Source organism: Mus caroli, unplaced genomic scaffold, assembly GCF_978045245.1.
Source record: "Mus caroli unplaced genomic scaffold, Mus_caroli_1 scaffold_4, whole genome shotgun sequence".
Lineage (NCBI taxonomy): Eukaryota > Metazoa > Chordata > Mammalia > Rodentia > Muridae > Mus > Mus caroli.
Window position 1 is genome coordinate 106953982 of NW_028227259.1, and position 17810 is coordinate 106971791.

The following is a 17810-nucleotide window of genomic DNA, read 5'->3' on the forward strand; positions in this document are numbered from 1 at the left end:
AGTCCTGGCACTTGGAAGGCAGAGCAGGTGGATCTCTGTGAATTCAAGGACAGCCTGATCTATCAAGTGAATTCTTGGGGAGCCAGCACTACACAGAGAAAGTCCCACCCCCTTTCAAAAATTATTCTCAGCAACATTTAAATATTTAAGTGTTAAATAAATAATACTTAAACATTAAACACTTAGATAACATTAAATACTAAGTGCAAATGTTTAAGCATCATGAATTACATCAGTTAAGATTATACTATAGATATAAGTGCCATTGAAGGAAGTTTTTAGGGAGCAAGTCTATTATATGAGGTATATACCATTCTCACACACAGGTATGTCAGTTATCTCCTAAAACATTTTTTTTTTTTAAATCAGAGACTCGACTGGAAATTCAAGAAGACTTAGCTATAAATCCCTGTGATCTGATTAAAACTTGCAGAAAAAAGAGAGAGAAATTAAAACGTAAACCTTTAACCAGTTTTCTTATTGGATTATTGTTGTTTTTATTCATTCACTTGGAGAGTCTCTAGTTTTAAATTTCCATTTGCAAAATGAGAATGCTAGCATAATTCAGGAATTAAAAGAAAGTTCATGACTATTCTAAACCATGGAGTCTGGGGAACCTAGAGTTTTCCAGAGTCCTCATCAGTCTTTATAAAGCTGGATGTCGTTCAGCCAATAGAAAGTAAACACGCAGAATGTATCTTTAACATAATAGGAGACATGTGTCCCACTGTTCTGGAAGAACTCCGTGAGTTTTTCAACCACATCTGAGGAGCCCAAGGTCCAGGACCCCTTCAGTGGGTACTGAGGAGCTGTCTTCATGGGGCACTGTTGGCCCGGGTAAAACTGTGGGCTTGCACCAGCAGCTTTCATTTGACAGCCTGTCCTGTGCTGAACAGTTCTATTGCTTTTCTAATTATCTTAAATCAAACCCGGAAAATCAAGTAACGGGGATGCTGAATAAACAAAACTGCAGCCTTGCCATTATTATTGAATCTTAGCTGAGCCCCCTTTTCTACCCTTAGAACAGGCAGTGTGCTAAATTTCTTTAGTGAATTCTCAGCGATCCTCCCGACACACCCTGTTCGGACCCTGCATTGCATCCTAATGAAGGGCACGCTACTGCCTCTGTGCCATCGTGACTAGAGGCTTTGGGTGCAGTCACGGAGGAGCTCAGTCCCCTGGAAGCCTAAACAGTCATTCTCAGACTTCATCACTCAGAACCATCACTCAGGCTTTGGAACTTGTGCCTTTCAGCTGCTTTGAGCAGCCTACTATCTGGATACCTCGAGGTGTTGGGTCTGTGTGACTCTTTCCATCATTTTTGTTGTTGTTGTTGTTTTATTTTCAAGTATTTTATTGGAAGTTATTAATGTGGAAAAAAATCACCTGTATGTGCAGAACAATTGAGAATAATTGAGCAAATTACAGAAAGTACATATGATGAAGTACACAGAGACATTTTATATTACTTCCTTATGTAACGAAGGTAAAAAGAATAACAAAGTCGTTATAACATTTATTCTCTGGTACTATGGGGAAGATAGTTGTTTTCTCTATTTTATCTTATTGTATTTTATTTTGTATTTTAGCTTCTACAGATGCTTTGGCTTTAGAGAACTCTCTCTAGTTCTGGCTGTGCTGGACCTCATCATGTAGACTAGACTGGCCTCAAACTCACATAGCCCTCAGGCCTCAGCCTCCAGATGATGGGGTCAAAGGCGTGTGCCGCCACACCCAGTTCTCTGGCTTATTTTTAATCAATTAATTATTAATTAATTAATTAATGTATTTATATCCCAAATGCTACCCCAATCCCATTCTCTCTTTTTTGTTGTTTTTTATTAGATATTTTCTTTATTTACATTTCAAATGTTATCCCCTTTTCCTAGTTTCCCCTCCAAAAATCCCCTCCCCCTTCCCCCTCCCCCTGCTATATGTAGTAGAGGATGGTCTAGCCGGTCATCAATGGGAGGAGGGGCCCTTGGTCCTGTGAAGGTTCTAGGGGTGAATCCTGTCAGCATTCTGTGCCTGGTTATACCGTCTCCTTAGGACACAAGGGTCAGTAACCCCAGGCCCCTGCCAGAGTTTCTGTGCTTCCTAGACATGGGAATGCATTTTCTCTCCCAGAGTTCACCAACACTGCTCTCTATCCCCAGAGCACCTCTCTTATCTCTGTGCTCTTCTCAGGCTCCCCATCCCATTAGCTTTGGTAAACACTATGCTGACCCATCTCTCTGGGGGGGGGGGGGGTAGGAGAGTTTTTCTTTACCCAGCACCCTAATTAGTGGTTTGTTTACTTGTTCTGACAGTTTTACATCCTTGCTTGTTGATTCTTGTAATGAAAGAGAGCAGATGTTCCAGCCTTCATTCCCTATTTTTCTCCCACTTCCAAAATATACTTTGTATCTCATTGTTATCCTCTTGGGGGAAAAATTCACAGTACACATCCGGATAAGGCAAACAAGATGGGGGGGGGGGTGTTAGACTCTGAGATTATAAATGGCCGTTTTTCAGACCTTACAGGTGCTGGTGACTCACTTCACAGCAACACTACCTTATGAACTGTCTTCCCTCAAGGTCTCTAAGCCTGGAGCACTTTACTTCTCAGCCCTCTTGCTTCACCTTGAATCCCCAATCCATCACATCTGGTTCTCTCAAGTGTTCTTTCATGATGGTAAAAGCAAAAGCAGAAGCAATCTGCCGGCACTTCTGCAGGTTAGAAGGCTTGATACCATCTGCCACTTAGTAGTCTTTCAGGGCTGGTGGCTGTGAACACTGAACTTCCACACATTGTAAAGGACTGCTACCCTATCTGGCTTCTGCCTGTGTTGATTATACTGCATTCCTAAAAGCCTGCAGAGAGAAGGGAAGTCATCTAGAGGGTATGAACTCTCCAAGTTTAGAATTTAATGCTGTTCTGACTTCAGTTCTACTCTTTGTCCTATTCTGAGACCTTAAGAGATAGTTCTCATTCCTGTTCTGCAATCTAAATACCCATATGGCAGTAATTATGTATTTTAATGAAGAAAGACAAAAAGAGCTCAAAGGAATAGCAGCTAAGGAAACAATAAAGCAGTTTTCTTTTAAGAGAAGGAGGTGAGATGATTGGAAGCAGAAAAGAAGCTCTGTTGTATATGAACCAGAGATTCTACCTTCTGGAAGCCACACTTAGAGGGTAACTTGGATCAGTTGTCCAGTTTCCTCTACCTTTCCCCAGTTCAGGTGAATCCTAACATTAAGTAAAATTGTCACTCAAACTCTGCTTAAGGTTTTGGTTAAGAAGGGGTAGTGCCGGCCTCAAGGACCATAGGCATAGGAGAGGAGGTGGGTATAAAACAAACAGCATCAAAGACACTTCCTCTAGTCATCGCTGCAAGCACATTCTCCATCACTGGTGACTGGTGTTAATATCACCACCATTGGCCAACAGGGTTTACATGTAGGGGATTCTATATCAGATACAGAGAGGGGGTTAAGAATAAGTGAATCATCCCATTTTAGTAGTGTGGATAACAAAGATGTTGCGTGAAGTTAAAAAACAACTATCCATCAGGAGACAGAGAGATTTATAAATCAAGGTGTGAGTCGCAGTTACTCATGTAATAAATCAGAGTTCTAAGTAAGCTGGGTATTATTTATGGCACATGCAGCAATCCAAACACTTGAAAAGCCTGGGCTACATAGTGAGACCCTGTCTCACCAAAGGAAAGGAAGGAAGGGAAGGAGGGAAGGAGGGAAGGAGGGAGGAAGGGAGGGAGGGAGGGAGGGAGGGAGGAAGGGAGGGAGGGAGGGAGGGAGGGAGGGAGGGAGGAAGGAAGGAAGGAAGGAAGGAAGGAAAAGACAGACAGAAAGAATTTCAAGACAGGAAATTATCTTATCCTGTTATTCAAGGCATAGTCACTTCCAAAATACAGCAATATAAATAGATATATCTAGATAGATTTACACATCTCAAAGATATTTAATACTCACTAGATCCCGTCCACCCGATTTATTCTAAATTACTCTGGAACCTTCACCGCTTATTTCTAACTTTCTTGTAACAAATCGGAGGGAGGGTACGAGAGAACTGGCTGAGGACTTCCGGGTCAGAGTGAATAGGCTGAGGATTTCCGGGTCAGAGTGGACAGAGTGAAGACTTCCGGGTCAGAGGAGCCGCCGAGTACAAGAGGGCATTAGCCATCATGAGATTGTTGACAAGCAATGTTAAAGAGAAAGTGCAAGGAGCTGGGAAAGTAGGAACCTAATCAAGAGATGTCTTTCTTTCCTTTCCCTAGACTTATCGTAGCATGAGCCTATAAAATGATACTAAGGTATATTTGAAAACACAATCTTTAGAGGCAAAGTCTCAACCACCATCTGCCTTGCATGTAGTCTAGAGAGGGCATTTAAGAATTTAAGAATCAATTTCCTCCTCTGTAACACTGTAGTATAAGATCATACGAGAAATCATAAAATCATAAAATAATCAGAAATTTGAATTAAATGGGGATTCATATCTTATAGACTATGGATATTTTATGATGTTTGTGAGTTGCTTGAGAAGTTTAATTACTACAAAAAATGGAAGCTTATGAAATGGCCACTAGAGATATAACTACTGTAGATCAAAAATGTTTGATCTCAAGATGTTAAATTATAAAGGCTATAAATACTTAAATAAATAATGTAGAGAAATGTAGAGAAGATAAGCACGGATTCAGGAAATTCTAGAAACTTAAGATACTTTCACAAATAAGTTATAGGCTACTAAAATATTAATACAGAGGAGACAGAGTGAAAACTATACACTGAAACCTCCCTCAGCACTTGCTGGATAACCTTCCTCTGCATGACCAAACCTGCAGGTTCATGACATTGATATCTGCACAAACTCATTTGGAATATTCCTTTTCTAATTCTGAGGACTACAGTTAATATGGAAAGAATGTCCCATAAGTAATCAGAAATTTGAATTAAATGTGTATTTGCATCTTATATACTATGGATATTTTATGATTTTTGTGAGTTGCTTGAGTAGTTCACTTACTACAAAAAAATGGAAGCATATGAGATATATCTATTGTAGATCAAAAATATTTATCTCAAGTTATTAAATTATAAAGGCTATAAATACTTTACTAATCAATTTGACGTTGTGGAGATTTGCTGGCACGCCTACTCTCCCCTGCTCTTCCTGGCCTTGGCTATTTATATAAAAGCTAGTGATCTCGTGGGCATTTTCTACCTTTATAGTAATGTCTCCTCATTATGTTTGATAAGACCTTCAGGAAAGTAAGAATTAGCTACTGTTCCAAAAGTCATTTGCTTGTTTTTCATAACACGATATTTAGATATTTAGATAATAATGCTAATTAATAACTTATGATTTCTAAGGTACATTTTAAATATGTTTCCATAAGAGGGTTTGTTTTGTTTTGTTTTGTTTCGAGACAGGGTTTCTCTGTATAGCCCTGGCTGTCCTGGACCTCACTTTGTAGACCAGGCTGGCCTCGAACTCAGGAATCTGCCTGCCTCTGCCTCCCAAGTGCTGGGATTAAAGGTGTGCGCCACCACCGCCTGGCTCCATAAGAGTTTTAATACCTTAAAAAGTACCTTAAATATAGGATTATTTTAAAATTCCATCAACTATATTTCTGAGAAATAGCGAATACATACTTCTCTTACACTTGAAACCTTAAACTGGTGTTTTTCCCTTCAAAACTATCTTGTCTGCCTTTGAGGCCAGTCCTGGAGACTAGCATGGCTTCTCCCTGAGGCCTTGAGAGTATCTTACCTTCAGCCGACAGACACAAGGACAGACACAAGTGGAGTCCTTGTTTCTGGGTCCGTTTTGGCCTCCCATGATCTCTTACTATCATGAGCCCACATGTCTCCCAGATACAAGCAACGCCCTATCCAAGGATAGGTTCTTAAAGTAATAGCCAACGGAAACTAATCAAAATAGTAAGCAGATAAGGAATCTCTCAGGGACACCAATGCTGTCCATGAGAACCTGCCTCGCACTCCAGACTTCTGAGCCTATGCGGCTGATGCTCTAGGACACTTCCACAGCTGTCTTGTGTCTTGGTGGACCTTAAATCCCAGCCTAAGAGCCTCCCTTCTTAGCTTTCAAGGAAGAAATTGCCTCATTCCATGATGTAGGGGCTCCCCTCATCTAGGCCAAATGAAGAGCACGCATGGCTATAAAAGACACACACCTGGAGACCTGGACAGAATATACAGCCTGGGTCAGCTCAAGTGTCAAATTTCACAGGGAAGATGTGCGGTGGTGCCTAGAGGATGGGTACATTTGAATTCTCATCCACTGCCTTGCTTTGATTACTTGGAACAATAACAATGAAAGACAGACCTGACTATCTGAGTATGAATCTTTGGACAAAACGTTTTATTCAGTATAATACAAATCAAACAGAAACTAAGAGTCTCGGGCCTGACTCAAATATTCAGTTTCTATCTGGATGTTGGCAAGGAGCATCTTACCTGAGGAGTCAATGTCAGTTATAAAAGCCCTACGGTCTTCTCCACATTTTTGAACTATGGTACAATTCTTCACAGCAAAACTAAATGACTCTTAAGTTGTGCTACGTGTGCCCATGAACCTGTTATGTTGTGATGGGTAAGTTTAGAGGAACAACGTGTGCTCAGTTTGTTTCTCCCTCCCAGTATCTCTGGAATGACGGAGACATGAGAATTGTATGTATTCATAGTTTATGTCCTAGTGTTTTAACATGTGGAAAACATCTGAAATGATGACCACTGTCAAGCTTATGTCAAACATAAGGTCCTTTATAGTCTCAACCAATCGAGAGAGTTTTAAGTGTGCTGTGCATTGGCTACATAGAGCCTATGTGTTGTGTCAAACAGATCTCTTCCCTTTCAGCAACATCATCTGGTTCTCCCTCCCTGAAATGCTGACAGCCAGTTCCGTTTTCTACTTCTGTCACTATGACATTTTTGGATGCCAGTGTAAGTGACAGCATGCACTTGTCGCCCTGTGCCTGCCCCATTTAACCCAGCAAAACATCTTTCAAATTCATCCACAGCACAACAGATGACAAAGACTCTTAAAATACTGAGTAATTTTGTATTTTGCAGATTTAACAATCTATGAAATATGTGTGGATACATGTGTGTGTGTGAGTGTCTGTGTGTGTGTGTGTGTGTGTGTGTGTGGTGTTTTTCACTAATTTGTCAGGGAACACAGAGTAATTCTATCACTTAGCTATTATGAACCATATCACAGTGCACATGGGAGTGTAGACATCTCTTTGAAATACTACTTTGATTTCCATTGGATATATTCCCAGAAATTGGACTGCTAGATCATATCATAGATTTATTTTTAGTTCTCTGAGGAAGCCCCATACTCTTTCCTGACATGTCTGCACTAGTTTACACTCTAATCAGCAGTTCACAGGGTTCTCTACCCTCTCTCCGCACCTTTGCCAGCACTTGTTACAATTGGTCTTTCTGATAAAAGCCATCGCAAGTGGCCTGAGGTGTGGACTCACCTGTGGTTCTGATCGCTCTTTTGCTGGTGATTAGTAATGCCGAACACGGCTCTGCAAAGCTGTTGGTCATTGTGCACCTTCTGAGAAATGTCTCCTCATATCCCTGGTCAATTTTTACTAGTGCTTAGAGAATTCTTTTATGTGTTTGTCTATAACCCATGATTGTTTTATGCTTTGCAAGTATCTTCTCCAGTTCCGTAGGCTGTGTCTTCACCTGTTGATCACCGGGTTTGTCTGGCTCGGCACCACCTGCCTGCTTTTGTTTTGCTCGTCTATACTTTTGGGATCACTTTCCAGGGCAAGGTTATGCTGACTCACACATAATTTATTGTACTTCTTTCCTAATGTCTGCCCTTACTTTTGCCTTCCCTTACTTTTATGTATATGAGGTGAGTGGGGTGTAGTTTAACCCTTCCGCATGTGTGTCTCCAGTGTTCTGTATCAAGAAACAGCACTGGGATACAGTTACGTGGTGAAGCATGTGGGCACTTATTAAATTATTTGTTTGAAAATACCCTATAAAATGAGAGTTTTCCAACATAATATGTTTTCAGGATTGATATCAGTACACATGATAAAGATTTTAAGGCAAGTATTAACAGAACAGTGAAGGCGACTCTGCCAATGTGCAAACTTGTAGAAATTATTATAATTTATTTCCCTTTTATCAGGGTCTGGGGTCAACGCGGGATATGCCTGGATTGGCTCTTTAGCTGTTTTAACGGTGTTCTGGGGTAGAAGGTTTTGCATCTGGCACCCCATCACCCCAGCTGTGGAGTCCGACTCTCTGTCTGTCTCTGTCTGTCTGTCTCTCTGTCTCTCTCTCTAGTTTGATTTAATAAAACGTTACCTGATGCTACAGAATAATACTAATTTGCCTCAAGCCTTTTTTCTTTGAATTTAGGTTTGCCATTTTTCAGATAGGCCTTACTGTACCCAGGCAACCTTAGCTCACTGAACCCCAGGCTACCTTAGCTGACTGTACCCCAGGCTACCTTAGTACTCACTCTTATCTCATACTATCCTGGAACTCACTCTGTAGTCCAGAGTGTACTAGACCTTGTCTCAAAAACAAACAAACAAAAAACCAACAATATAAAAGCTGAAGCCCACTGTTGACTCCCTGTGAAGTTAGAGCTGCCCGCCTCAGTTACCTCTGATTGCATCTTCTACAGCTTCTAATTTCCTCTTTCACCCAGTCTCCACTGCATTTTAATCCTTCTATAACTGACAGAATCATTCATCTCCTTTTCCTTCCATGTTTTTCCTTTCCAGTGCTGGGCGCTGAACCCCAGGCTTCCTATAGGCTAGTTGACTGCCCACGTGACTGAGCTACACCACCAGCCCTCACCCTTCCTGATAGAAAATGCCATGGGCGTCGTGGAAAGAGGTGGTCATTCTGTCAGTTTGGAAAACACAGCTGTAAAAACGCTCCATCGATAGGATTATAAATTTAGCATGCTCATGGGTGTTTCTCTTTTCTTTCTTTCTTTCTTTCTTTCTTTCTTTCTTTCTTTCTTTTTTTTTTTTTTGGGGGGGGGGGTCGAGTCAGAGTTCCTCTGTATAGCCCTGGCTGTCCTGGAACTCACTTTGTAGACCAGGCTGGCCTAGAACTCAGAAATCTGTCTGCCTCTGCCTCCCGAGGCGTGCGCCACTACTGCCCGGCACTCATGGATGTTTCTATTCTTGACTTTACACATAAATATAGTTATGAGCTGGTGGCCGCATATCATAGCACGTGCCTGGAGTCGCCTAGCAGTAAATCACATATGTGGCGCAGGCTCTCGTGTGATGCCAGCCTTACGTTCTCAGGAAGTGCCTCACCAAGTGCCTGTCTGACAGTTGAGGAGGATGGAGGGGAGGTCAGAGTGACAGGCACAACTAGTTCAGTTAAGAAAAGGTAGAGACGACTCATTTCTATTCCCGCGCCTTTTCTGCCCCTGCTACTGATTCTTAGTCGTGGATTTTCCTTATTTTCCCAATTACCCTTACAATACTAGAATTGGCAGAGGAGCAGCGGCAGATAAGAGCATTTATAGTAGTGGAATTTTCACTCTATTGATATAGTAATGTTCGGCGTATGTTGCTTTTATTTCTTTAAAATGGACCAATATTTATTATTGTTTCCACTTAATATTTGACTGCGGAGTCACAGAGCTAAAATGTGGCCCTCGCTGAATATTACTCCTTGACATAGTTGGAGTTCAGTTTAAGAGTTCCGCTTACATACGACTCAAAGTTCTTTTCATCGTCGCTTTCTGTTTCCTAGTTTAAAGAAGGAGAAAATAATAGGAGCATATTACACATGCACCAAAATAAAATAATGGCCTTTTAACCCCTGTTGAACAATGTGCCTGTAGCCCAGTGGAAAAGCACAGGCCTCCCATGCGTGTGGCCCAGGGTTCAATTGCAAAGACCACAACCAGGAGCCTAATAAAACTCTGAAAGTGAAATGTGAAGATGCTTCGTCATGACTTGGTAGGAGACGAATGATGTGTGACTACAGTGTGGAAGTCATCCCATTATGAGCTAGTAATTGATGTCTTTATTGATCATGCACTTTGAAACCTTTGAAGGATCCAAAGATGGAACCTATCAAATGAATGGCAGTGGCTCCTCAGAAGGTGGTGATTAAAATATACCTAAAGAACATTTAACTCGTAGCAGCAGGGGCAAGCGAAGCCACCATTTATGAGAACATTAGCATCAAATCTTAGTTACATGCTATATTTGCATAAATATCTGTGCTTGTTTTAGGATTAAAAATACATACAATTATAACATGTGCACAAGTTGAGGACATTTGAACATGGAAAACTAGCATAAAGATTTCGACATCTATGAAATTTGTAACAATTTGTCATAAATTGCTGTCTCCTGAATTCAGTTGGTACTCTACAAACGAATCCTTTAGCATTGATGTAGGCTATTTTTTTTCCCAAAGACAACATTTTCAAGAATAATCTTTTCACATCAGGCTCCTCTTTGTTTTTCTAGAAATGTGTTCTAAAAGAAATGTTGAAAATAAAATTTAACAGAAAAATAGAGATACTCTCATTTGTGTGGTGATATTAAGGAAGGAATCGAGTCATACCCACAATAGTGAAAGGTAGAAATTATATAAATTATATTAATGCCCCAAATGTTACAAAGGCTTTGAAATAACAAATTATATTTATATGTATATATGGAAGACAAATAAAGATACACAGAGAGAAAAAAGACTTTAAGGGTATTTTAGAATGTCCGATTTGAAAATGGTGGGCATAAGAAAAATGCTTATAAAACGTTTTAAAGGAAATAGTAAAGAAATGTATATGCAAACTATGACCATGTGATTAAAATTCTACATGTGAAAATGCAAGGCATGCATGCATGCATACATACAAAATGGCATGCACATATGCATTATACATTTGCATGCATATGCTTATAGATACATAGAAAATATACATAATATTTAGAAGATCAAGCAATTAAAACAATTTTCTTCTATGTCAAGATCCTTATATTTAAACAGAAATATATTCTCATGGAAATCACGGCAATTATGTGCTCAGGACCAACCTTGTCCAATTCCACAGAGTATAAACATGACACAGTTGCTTTGCCAAAAGACACATTTAAAAATCTGCACTGCACGTGCATACATGTGTGGGTGCATGGGTGCGCGCCTGCGCACACATGTGCTTGTGTGCATGTGTGTGTGTGTGTGTGTGATGTTTGTATGTTTTACTATATTGAAGTCATTGCAGAACATTTACAAAGGCAAATAAACAAATGGCAAGAAAAATTTCCATAGTCTCATTTCTTAGAGATAAATGCTTTCAACAAATGTTAAACATTTCAGATTTTTCTATATTGTTAGATATTGATTACAAAATTACAAGAGACACAGTGTGATTTTACTATTGAGCATAATCAACTTAATCGTGGCACTGTATTTTACCCAATAGAATACCATAGTAAAACTACATTTTGAGTATTACTTTTGTAAAAGTGTCTAATTAGAAGCCTTGTTAATTATGAACCTAGACAAACCTTAGCAGAACATTACCTTGTTCCAAATGAATGTAACACAATAGCACATAGTTGTAACTTGTTGATTTTTTAGTAACTAAAATGTTATATCTTACTATAGAATAATAATGGTGACAGTGCATATCTGTGCTTAGCTACATGCCCTAGGGAAGGTATAATATGAGCACGGGCATTTTCTGTCTTCTACGAATAGGATTTCTCAGGTTGTTATATTAAAAATATGAAGCATCCTATCTTTTGGCTTCAGGCCCAGTGCTCATAGTGTAGGACCAACTCCCTGATACATTTGTATCTGCTCTGTGTCCCTGGGTAAATCCTTTTGTCTTGAAATATTGTCTGTGTCACTACTGAATCTTTTTCTTCAAGTAAGCATTTAGAGAAATATATTTGAATTTAAAAAGGAAACCCACTGCTATTTGTCCAATCTTTCAAACATTTTTTTCAACAAACTAATAATTCTTTAGCAGGCAAATTAGCTTTATGCTTAGTCCAAATATCTGAGTGGTATCAAGATTTTTTTATTTTAAGTCGTTTTCCCCTAAGAAACATAGACGTGGCAAATCCACATGTGCTGTCTCTTTAACAGGCTGGTATTTACTCATGATGTGTAATAGTTACATCAAAAACAATCTGTAAAGCACAAACAACAGATCAATCAGAAGTAGACTCAGCCATGCCACTTCCCCACAGGTCTGCACGCCTCAAGCAAATCTGTGTTGCCATTTTGCAGGTCATTCTGGAATGTTCTAGAACAGCAGTACCTTTTAGATAATAGTAGACTTGTTGGGGCTCCTGATAACTAACTATTCCCCTTCTAGTGAAGGGCAGTTACTTTAATACAGTGACTATGTTTTACAGTTGTGCCGTATCCATCCTCTCTAGATTGGAGTTTGCAGACATACACGTACAGATACACTCTCAGTTTCCAGTGCCATTTTGTATGCACAAAAAAATAAAAAAATAAAAAAATAAAAAATAAATCACTGAACTTCAAGCAGTTCTGTATTTTTCTTATAATTCTGCAATGTGCAGAATTTTGTTAATAATACTCATGGATAATCTGATGCAGGTGTCACACGTCACGGCAATTATGTGCTCAGGACCAACCTTGTCCAACTCCACAGAGTATAAACATGACACAGTTGCTTTGCCAAAAGACACATTTAAAAATCTGCACTGCACGTGCATACATGTGTGGGTGCATGGGTGCGCGCCTGCGCACACATGTGCTTGTGTGCATGTGTGTGTGTGTGTGTGTGTGTGTGTGATGTTTGTATGTTTTACTATATTGAAGTCATTGCAGAACATTTACAAAGGCAAATAAACAAATGGCAAGAAAAATTTCCGTAGTCTCATTTCTTAGAGATAAATGCTTTCAACAAATGTTAAACATTTCAGATTTTTCTATATTGTTAGATATTGATTACAAAATTCCAATCATAATGTAGTCACTGTTTTAATATGCTATTTAGGGGTACACTATTACATCATGAAATATGCAACACACATGATAGTACACATACTATACATACAGTACAACTTACAATGTAAAAACAAGAATCAGCCTCGATTACACCTGCATATTGAGAACTGGACACTGTGCTCTAGGAGAGGGACCCTCAAGGTTCCACTTGCTAAAGAGCAGGAGTTTGTGTCCCTGTGCACATGAGCTTCCTTGTAGAACCCTGGATACAGCACAGTCGGAAGAGCAGCTGGCCTGTGATCAGTGCAGGTCTCCTGGGTCCTGAGAGAATGGCCTGTTGTGGCATAGCCTGTGTGTGCAGGGTGGAAGTAATGGGGGGATTACACTGTAATGCTTTGTTTTTATGAGATTTCAAATATGTTCCGCCATCCTGATCAGTAGGATGCCATTGAGTGCCCAGGAGTTAAGTTCCTTCCCTTAACACTTCTCACTACTTTTTCTACCATTTTTAATATCTTTCAATGTTCCTGTTTTTCTAAAATGTATGATATGCCATCCCAAATTCTCTGCCCTCTTGTTCCAGGTTACATAAAAAAGATCTGTAAAACAGGAGCAAAAATACAAACAAGTCAAAAGTGGCTTCTGGGAAAGCCACAGTAACAACAGAGTAACATTGATTCTTTACTCTTCCGACAGAAAAAGATACTGAAATAGACATTATCCACCTAGAAAAAAGTTACCACTAAGGAGAAACAGGAAATGATGTCTACAAACATAAAAATATTTTAAAGTCTTAAACATTTTTAAAACACTTGATAGGTAGTCCCTGTCTTAGGATATGTTGACTTCTAGACTTTTCTTTTAAATTATATCATGTTACAGAAGAGCTCTGTGTTCCCCAGAAGCCATACTTTGAAGTATGGGTTGTACTTTCTTTCCAAGACCAGATCTACAGAGTACAATCTTCTCTGACAATGCTTGGCAGCCATAGAATCACATCTCACTTCAGTCACAGGCCCGTGAGGATGAAGAGCAGATGCCCTACAGGATGCTGAGCTGGGATGCTCAGCAGGTTGAATGTGTGAAGGGATTTTCAGTTTATGATACTCCCAAACTGCAGTGTTTGCTGAGCCATGGGCCAACCTTTATCCAAGTGGGAAGCCATGGAGGACTTCAGGCTGGAGCCCCTGGAAGGCTCATGTGAAGCTGCAACATTCCCACAAAGAGAAAGTGAGGCAGGGGCCACAGGAGAACAAGGCAATGTTAGCTGTGCATCTCCCTCCCTGCCTGGCCTCCCACTGCCTTCTCCCTCAGGCTTTTGATGTTTCCTTCATGCTGCTTTTCAACCTGCGATTCCAAAATCAGCATCTCTCATACAAGAGAGAAAAGTAAAGGTTCTAAGAGTAAGACACAGAGGGTGTGATCGTGGGCTTTGAGGTTGCTTTATTGCTAGCGTTGTTGGTTGGGGCTATGATAATTCATTTAGGCAGTTACTAGTCTATAAAACAAAGTATCAAACAAAGCAGTATAATTGTTTAAACAAAGTGTCCTACCGTCTGTGTTCATTTTAAATTTTTTAAAATAAACAATTAAAACTTGTGTCAGTGGATTTTATTTAAATGATTATTTAACTAGATTTAAAAAAAAAAAACCTGTCTGTAGGTGTTTTATCCTTCTTTATTTGGAAGGAAATGATTTTAGAGAGAAGAAGAGAAAATAGGGTTTTTTTCTTCCCATTTGATGTATGTTGTATATGTCAAGATAGGCTTCACAGCATATTAACATAGAAATCCACCCCTTAAGTGAAATCTGCTTTCTCCACAGTAAGATCTAAAGTAAACATTTTAGGTTCGGTAGCAATACCAGAAAGGCCAGAGAGGGAGAGTTCTTTACTGAAATTACTAACTGGATAGTTAAGATGTCACAGGTAATTTTGTTGTTGTCTTGTTTGCTTGGTTGTTTGGTTGGTTTTATTTTTTGAGACAGGTTCTTCTTTAGCCAGGCTGGTTTTGAACTCAGAATGTAGCCAAGAAAGCCCTTAAAGGCCTGGTCCTGTTGCCTCTGCCTTCCAAAGCTGGCATCACAGACCAGCGCCTGGCACAGGGCATTGGGTTGTTCCATAATGCAGAACTAAAGTTGAAAAAGAAAACTTAAATGAAAAAACTGTGTGCTTGCTCTTTTCCTCTACAGGTGATCTATTTGACATTTGTTTGCATTATTGTATCATTCCGGTCTTAGCCAATGACCAAGGAGGATGAGGGTGGTCGCTGTCTGCAGTGTCTGCAACAGCGTAGTGATTGCATTTGCAAGATGGTCCAGTGTAAGGCCTTCTGGGTTAATGTGGGGACAGCTGAGAGGCCTGAGTTCATGAAAGCTGTGGGGCTCTATTATTTACAGATGGGTTTTTTTGTTTGGCTGTTTGTTTTAAATCAGAGACATTGTATCACCAGGCAACCTCAGAGAAGATTGTAACATGTGTGAAATCGGATGAAAGGTGGAAACAACCTGCAGCCTAGGGGCCGGTCAGGAACAGGGGCTGCTTGGTGGGAGATACTACAGAGCATGCGTTAGCTGGCCCTGGCCCTGAGCCAGTCACGTGAACAGCCCACGAAGGGCTGCACTTCAGACCTCTGCTCCAGCTTCTCAGTGAACGTCAGTGGGAACAAACTTGGCATTTCATTAACATGCTCGGACCCAAGAGAACTAAAAATTTGATTCTTCTATTCACCTTAACACTACAGTTGGCAGAAATGAATAGTCATCTTACATGTATGTCAAAGTATGTCAAGAAGAGATGGGCTTGTTTCATTTTAAGGTGTTCTTGGGGGTTTTATAATTTAAAGACATTCAAGCAAAGAAAATGCATTTGTTGTATTTTGAAGGGAGAGTTCCATTGTATTATAGAGAACATTACTGAACTTGTTTCTTTAATTTGATGATAGACAGGACCCTACTAAAACTACAGAAAGAACACATAATACCAAACTACAGAAAGAATATTGACACACAATATCAAAACTTACCCATGGGATGAAGAATAAGGAGATGGCTCACCGGTTTAGAGAAAGTACCTGCTTTTGTAGAAAGTTTGTTTCCCAGCAGTCTTGCCTGGCCAGTCAGTCACCTGCAACCTCAGCTGCAAGAGATCTCGTGCCCTCTTATGGCCTCTGTGGGAACCGCACTCAGTATTCATGTGCCTACCTATAGACTTGCACACCTACACATAAATAATTACAAATAAAATAAACCTAAAAATCAGATCACATTTTCTGCATCTTGCAACGAGTTCAGTGCTGGAAAATATCAAAGCGTATTTTCCTTAAGATTGTTGCACACCATGTAAGTTTGACTTGCCTTGTAAAAACAATGAAGAACATTTCTTGTTAAGTTGCACTTCTGCCTTCTCACCATATAAAAACCAGACTTTATTCTCTGTCTGAGGAAGTTATAAGTTAACTGATTTGTCCAGGCTATGGGAACTCTGGGTCATGAAGGACTTGGCTGTAATTTAAACTCCACTAATCACTAGTTAACTGTGAGCAGGCTAATAATTCTCATCGCTGAAAGGGATAATAGCAGCTACCTCCTAGGGTTATTATGAGAATTAATGGACGTAGCATTCCTTCCTTAAGCCTCCAAGCCCCGTGTGTTTCTTGGGCACAGATGAGGCTCTATTATTGTTTCATTTCTTGTTCCTTATCTGCCTCCCTCCTCTGTGTCTCCCACAACCTAACTTCTAAATAATGCACAAGTCATCGTGAGAACATTAGCATTAATGCCCGGATGCGTGTGCTACTGACTTAACTCAACAGTGAACCTGGCATTCCATACCACCCTTTCCCCTTCATTAACCATCTTCTCCAGCCCCCACCAACAGGAGTCAACCAGGATACCGGGTTAACCCTGAAACCTGTCTTGCACATGGGCAAAACAGAGTTTCAACTGGTCTGGTTCGTCCTCCCTCAGAGCCTAGATGGAGGTCATGTTGCTCACAATTAAATCACTCTGGCCATGCAGTGACTGCCATCAAGACTGGCTACAAAGAGGACAGCAGTTCAATAAGACCTTTAACTCTATTTATAGCCCAGTCGAAGCAATCATTCTCCATAGAGCCCATGGAGTCCTAGAAAATGGCCATCAGTTCACAGGCCACAATACTCAGCAGGGCAATCGGAGGGAGGAAAAAAATGAAGTTAAGTGCCCTTTCCCCAGGACTCCACAGTATACAAAGCATTTTGACCCACTCATTGTTCCGGCTCATCCCCACCAGCCCAGGAAGTAGACAAAGCTCACAGCCAATGCCTGCTTTAGTCATCAGGATTCTGATGCCTCAAAGGGTCACACACAGCAGGTAAACAGAATTCAGAGAATGGGGGAAGCAGCTAAGGAGTGGGGCTAGCCTCTAATTCATGTGATGCCCCTCAGTAACTAATTGTTTGCCTGTAGGAAAATAAACCATGTAAGTAAGTTTCAGAAGACATTGAAAAGGCCTGATTTCGCTCCTACCTCGCTTTAAAGAACATGAATATATGAGAGCTAAAAACTTGAAACCATCGATTGGGAATCGTCTATGACACTCGCATCACTCTGTAGCATACAGGTACACGTTACAGAAGAAATGCCTGCGTGACGCCTGCCGGTGTTAAAATGTGTGTGTAAGTCAAGACCACTCTTGAAAAGGAATGGTAGGAATTTTTACGAGAAATTTTAAATTGACTCTGTCAGCGTTGTAAAAGCCTACATCATTACTATTTCTTTAGCATGGGGGATTGTTGCATAATTCCAGTGTGTGCCCCAAATAAAGATTTACTATGAGTTAGTATGGAACAAAA

At 40.2% G+C, this 17810-nt stretch overlaps 1 protein-coding gene and 1 long non-coding RNA gene across 5 annotated transcripts in view; one reads left to right on the top strand and one right to left on the bottom strand.

Moving 5' to 3' along the window:
- The window catches only part of Arhgap24 (Rho GTPase activating protein 24), a 420204-nt gene that overhangs the window by 275702 nt on the left and 126692 nt on the right, over positions 1-17810 (top strand). The gene's annotated exons all lie outside the window — the stretch shown is intronic.
- On the bottom strand, positions 11014-16419 carry LOC147005303 (uncharacterized). The gene is made up of 3 exons (XR_015046960.1): positions 16333-16419; positions 16002-16195; positions 11014-14184 (listed from the first exon to the last, which is right to left on the bottom strand). It is a non-coding gene; the product is annotated as an uncharacterized LOC147005303 (long non-coding RNA).